The sequence below is a fragment of the Engystomops pustulosus genome, chromosome 4, assembly GCF_040894005.1.
Source record: "Engystomops pustulosus chromosome 4, aEngPut4.maternal, whole genome shotgun sequence".
NCBI classification, from domain to species: domain Eukaryota; kingdom Metazoa; phylum Chordata; class Amphibia; order Anura; family Leptodactylidae; genus Engystomops; species Engystomops pustulosus.
The window spans coordinates 76,442,269-76,448,901 of record NC_092414.1 but is presented as its reverse complement, the minus strand read 5'-3'; positions in this window follow the sequence as shown (position 1 = coordinate 76,448,901).

The following is a 6,633-nucleotide window of genomic DNA, read 5'->3' as shown; positions in this document are numbered from 1 at the left end:
TACGTAAGTGTATCTGTGGTCCTGCAATGTCTGAATAGTAAGCGCTCACAATAGTTGAATGAGCATTGCTTATTTACAATGGATATAGCCTGTTCCAATGGGATAATTTCATTACCCGAGAAAATGGAACTACCCAGGTAAAAAGTTCATTTTCCAAGTGAGGCAACTCAGTCATGCTGAATAAATCTTGCATTTTATGGTAAATTATTCTAATTGATGTGTCTGTGATGTTCTTATAAATATGTAATGTGGCACAAAACATATGATGCAAATCTTAGCTAACTAGCTACAGAAATATCTAAACGGCAAGAAAAGCAGGAATAACAATGCAACTAAAAAGCCATGAAAATAGTACTAAATTGGCTGCAGACTGAGTTAATTTGATTAAATGAAGATATGTTGTTAGTCCTATTGCTGCCCTACAAATCTGCCTAATCAGTTCATAGATAACTTGTCTATGCCTGCAAAGCCTACTACAGCAAAGTCTAGTTTATGTCTGCGATGAGAATGAAAAAGTATTCCATGTATGCTTTTCAGTTACAGTGGCTTCATGCCTACTTACTAAATGATCTTTAATCAAGCTTTCATTAGGAAAAAGAATATCAGACTTATTATAAAATCTTAGATAATACTAAATATTGCAGTGCATTATGAAATCAATCCAAGCATATTTGGTAAAGTTTATAGTAAAAAAAGAACCTTTCACTTATTGTTTTATTATGGAAAAATATGTACACATAAGAATAAAAAATTCCACCTTCCTAAAATAATTTTGAAAAGTTTTGGAATACTTTTCCCCTGCTGATGCTCCAGCACCTGTATCAACTAAGAGGCTCTGGCCTCTTACTAGATCCGGGTCAGGGGCGTAACTACAGCGGTAGCAGCCATAGCAGCTGCAATGGGGCCCGCAATGTCGGGGGCCCCATCATCTGACCTGACACAATAAAGAATGGAGGATGTGCACCATTATATCTATATTGTACTGCACATGTCCAGCTTAATATGTATATAACATATACTGTGATGTATATATGCAGTATCTGTGATGAGTATATGATGTCTGTATACACTGTATGTGAGTATGTTGCATATGGCACTGTATGTATGTGTATATGCACATCAGTGTTTATGTGTGAGTATGTATATTTTTTAAGTGGGAAGGGGGGCCCCATGCAGTAGCCTGCTAGGGGGCCCTGTCTCTCCTAGTTATGCCACTGATCAGGGTACAATCTCTTACTAGATCCGGATTCAAAACTGTGTAGACCACAGTCTGACTTGGTGGAGATTTCTGCTATAGTCTCTGTTGGTTTTCCAGCTTCCAGTTTTCCCTTCCCCCTCACTGCCTGCCCTCCTTCCAGCACCCATGGGGGAGAATGGGAGATATTCATGCCTTTCTGGTGCCAGCTTTTTGGCAGAAAAGACACACTAAATCTCGCCATTATATGTAACTCAAACTATCTAAATTGTCAATAATAAAGATTTAAATTGTTCTTTTTACTTTACTTTTTAATTTCTGATACTCTAGTAAGTCTGGATTCACGTCAGGATTCTATATGCATATAAAATGATTTTCTTTTTTTTTCTTTCTTATTTTAAGACAATATGGCAGATTTAATAATCTTAGCACGAGGACCATCTTAGCTGTCTCTTATACAATGCCATGTGTACATAGGAAAATGTCAGCAGAACAAGGCGAATATAAAACACCTGATAAAAAATACTGATAAGCTATGGGGGCAGATCACTATGTAAACAAAGAATGAATGATCATCCCAATGAAATACAGTATTCCTTGATCTGTTTATCTGCTTTACAAAATCTTCTAAATAAAACTGTTCAGAAACAAAAACACAAAGGGGGACATTTATTATAGCCGACGTTCCATGCGCACAGCATATGACAAAGACTCCGCCCCCAACAGCCACGGTGGATACATGAAGAGGCTTCGGCCATTTAATGTGTCCGTTTGCAGTGGATACACTGCGGGCCGATTACACGCCAGACTCTGCCCCCTCCACGTCTACATGGCATGATGGTGGCGTTATTGCCCCCAAAAAAAAGCATCATTTTAAAAGTTTATTTTAGAAGGGAGAAGGCCACGTATAACAAATTTAAAAAGATTATCACAGTCACTGTGCCTGGATCCATGAGTAAGTGCCCCTGGTTTACCATGCTTGACTTGATGGTAGATTTTCTACCATGTTTCTCGGACCCAGGAGAGTGCTGGGGACAGGACTCCTTGCATCATTGCAATATATATTGCATGAATTTCATGACTACAGATATGATTCCAGGCTTATTGTAAGTGCTTGTCTCAAATGAAAGTAGGTGGTCAACTCATTACTGCTGCATAATGTCTTCCATTTTGCTACTTCAGAGTGTGAGTTACAGAAATTTGCAGTAGGGCATAACAGGGGATATATGCAGGATATATATATATATATATATATATATATATATATATATATATATATATATAAATAATCCCATGTGCTTCTTTGTGTATATTTGAGAAGTTTACTATAATAGAACACAAAGCTATAGTCCGGATGGGTACGGATATGTATTCTGTATGCTTGTGACAGATAGCAAGATAGATGTGCAAGTATAGTATTCAGCATGCACCGTGTGCAACGCGAATATCTGATATGTACTGTACAAGGGAAAAGATGAGGGATGGGGATAATTGTGAGTGCTGTTTAAATATTAAGACATAACCTTTACTACATTTCAATAAAATATGATAGACGTGTTTGTTGTCCTAAAAACCGCTAGGCAGCATCCAATCATGAATGTGCCCTTATAAAATAGATGTACCCACTGTATGTGCAGCTGCAGAGATACTGAAGAAAAGTCCCCTATCTGATCCCAATATCTTTTAAGTTTTTTTTTATTTTTCTCGGTAACATACCACCGCCGCATATTGATATGATAAAATAAATAAAATCTAAAGAGATATTGAGATCAGATAGGGGACTTCTCGTCAGTATCCCTGGAACTGCACATACATTCTGCACATACAATGGCTACATCTGTTTTATAAGGGCACATTCAGGATTGGATGCTGCCTAATGGTTTTTAAGACAACACACATTTCTATCATATTTTATTAAAATTGAATAAAGGTTTTGTCTTAATAGTCAAACAGCATTCACATCTATCCCCATCCCAAATCTTTTCCTTTGTACAGTACGTATTTTTACCCAAGGTAAAAATTAACAAGATAATGTTGTGTTTTGGACTCATTATAAGCACTTTACATGTCAACCAACTGTTGTATTAAATGTTTCAGGTCCTATTGAATAATCCCACTCATAAACCATCTGTTACTTTTTTTTTTTAAGTAAATACCGGACATACACATCCAATGTTTTCACATTGGGCACACTATGGAGCACGTCAGAACATATTCCTTACTCCACAACTAAAATAGGACAACACTGTGCAGTGTTTGGATCCATGGAGACAGCCATTCTATAGACAGTTGGGTGAAATGCCCCTTTTTCCAATCCCTTACAATGTCGCTGAAGCAGATAAACACGAACCTTTCTAAACACATAGAAATGTCATTTTGCAGTTTGCAGTCACATTAACCCCACAGGTGTCTTTCCCATGCAAACAAATGCAGTTTTACGTCATTCTGATTCATTAAAGAATAAATAGGGGAACAAACAGGTAAATTAGCAGAAATAATACTATTTTCTCCAACTGACATCTCCTAATAGACAAATTGTTCGGTGCTACACAAATAAACCAAACAATTATGTAGTTTTCTGAAGATAAATGAATAAAACATTATTTACTTTTTAGGTGTCTTCCAAAGCTGCAATTTGTAATATATATGACATGTCATACAGCTATTCTACTATGATCTCTGGGAAGTCTGGCCTACCCACTAAAAAAGATCACTAAAAAGGTGTCTATACTGTACTATAGAGGCCGTCAGCAGACATCAACCTGTCAGCAGACATCAACATAGTAAATCAGTACCCGTATGTTGTGAGGCAGCTTAACACCTTCCAGATCATATTTGTTTCTTGGCCCCGCGTGGTATCATCCAGAAACCCACTCTGATGGGAGATATAAAATGGTTGTATAAAGTCATGGAGGCAGAGAGCTCAGCACTGAAGTCAGGCTCTTCCTCAAGTATCAGATTCTGGAGATCCAGTTAGTGATGTCCCTGTACACAGGGCCTTCAATCACAGCAGAGGGGGCATTCTGAGGCGAAGAGAATTTGACTTTGGCGCTAAACTCTTCACCTCAATGACTTTATACAAAGTTGATTGTCTTGATGATGCTACTACACATGGCCATGAAAGAACCATGATCTGCTATTGAGCTACTTGACAACAAATAGGTTTGTTAGGCCATTTTTGGGTGACATGTTCCCTTTTAGAGGTTTACCCATGAATGCAAGTTTTCCCTTATCCTGGGTAGATCCAACTGTGGTGAACCCCACTGAAAAAGTAAACTCTGTTGTCTTGTATAATGGCAAATTAAAATATGGGCCAAAGTGTCCACTGTCAAAAGAAACAGATGCAGCTGATTGAAAGGGGTGCATTGATAGAAGAAGCTTCATGTGATCATTAGGAGGTACGTTTTTTTTAGATTGTCAGGGCTATATATTACTTAGGATCACAGTGTGCATTACTTGATATTCTGCAGACATTATTCTATAAGTGAGAGATTTTTAGGAGTGCAGTGTGAAAATGAAGACATCTTTGTGACAAATTTCACAGGGATAAGTCTCAGGCCAGGAGAAGATGTAATGAAGTCATGTTTCTAATGGAGCCCAAATGTCACATGTGATTAGCTAGATGCCACCTCTACCTGTTTCTGATCAATACTGGGTCACTGATTAACCTCTAGTGTGTCAGACAAATCTCAGCATGTTATGTCAATGTAAAGTCATTTGAATGTGAGCTTGTGGCACAGTGGGGGTGTATCTATGTATTTAAAAACTTTAAATCAGCTGGAGGCATATAATCCCCATACAGCCCAGGGCCCAATGTAGCATTAATCTGCCATTGGCCTTGTTACTAGAGATGAGCGAACACTAAAATGCTCGGGTACTCGTTATTCGAGACGAACTTTTCCCGATGCTCGAGTGCTCGTCTCGAATAACGAACCCCATTGAAGTCAATGGGAGACTCGAGCATTTTTCAAGGGGACCAAGGCTCTGCACAGGGAAGCTTGGCCAAACACCTGGGAACCTCAGAAAAGGATGGAAACACCACGGAAATGGACAGGAAACAGCAGGGGCAGCATGCATGGATGCCTCTGAGGCTGCTTAATCGCACCATTATGCCGAAATTATGGGCAACAGCATGGCCATGACAGAGTGACAGAATGAAGCTAGATAGCATGTAAAACATCCAATAATTGACCCTGACACTATAGGGGACGGCATGCAGAGGCAGAGGCAGCGGCAGCAGGCTAGAGAGTGGCATGGCGACATACCCTAATTGGACTCAGGCTTCAAACCAATGGGTGTCAGAGAGGAACCAAAGGAGGTGAGCAAGAAGCGCTCAAATAATATCGGTACATGATAAAAGTTTGCCAGTATATTTTGTGGATTACACAGCAGGGTGGCGACAAAGTTAACATGGAAGCCATGAAAACAACCCAAAATTCTGCCTGACACAGCTCGTTTGATAAGGGGACCATGTATGCTTACAGTTCATGCCAGTCGCTGCACTGGCTGCCAGTCTCCTTTCGAATACAGTTTAAAATAATAATAACCCTCATCCATAAAGCTCTGTATAATGCTGCACCCCCCTACCTCTCCTCTCTTATCTCAGTCTATCGCCCAACCCGTGCTCTTAGATCCGCCAGTGATCTTAGATTAACCTCTACCCTAGTGCGGACCTCCCACTCGCGTCTCCAAGACTTCTCTAGAGCTGCACCAATTCTATGGAATGCTCTGCCCTGGACTATCAGACTAATACCTAACCTCCAAAGTTTCAAACGTGCTCTTAAAACCCATTTCTTTAGGCAAGCCTATAACACTCATTAACTGCATGAAGTTTTAACTCTTCTACTAACCCGTCCTGTGTCGTCCTCCCATCTGTTATCCAGCAACCAACAGGCACCAGACTTCTCTGCAGTCCCATTCACCCTGGACCTGGTATATAAGATGACGGCTGAGTGGTTCAAGCGACAGCAATTCCATTTATTATATTTTGTTCTATTCCCTAAGAAGAATGGCTTGACCATTAAATATTCTTTTACCTCGTGTTACCCCATCATCTTCATAAACCGTAAGCTCTGGCGAGCAGGGACCTCACTCCTGTTGTTCCATACAAATGTTGTGCTCTGTTACAATACATTTGTATTTGTTTCCTATGATTTGTAAAGCGCTACGGAATATGATGGCGCTATATAAATAAAGATTATTATTATTATTATTATGGAGGCAGTGAACTAGTAGTAGATTAAAGGTGCTGCAACTATGTTAGTTGGATCTTGGGATGGAGCTGGCGCTCTGCAGCCAGGCGAGCTTTTGCCAATCCAAGCCCCTGTCTCTAGGCTACTCCCCAAACAGCACTTCTAAGAACCTTTTGTATAAGATCAAGTGTAGTAGCGTTCTTATAAGTTTAGGATATGGCGGGTGAGGGGAATGTAAACAGATGC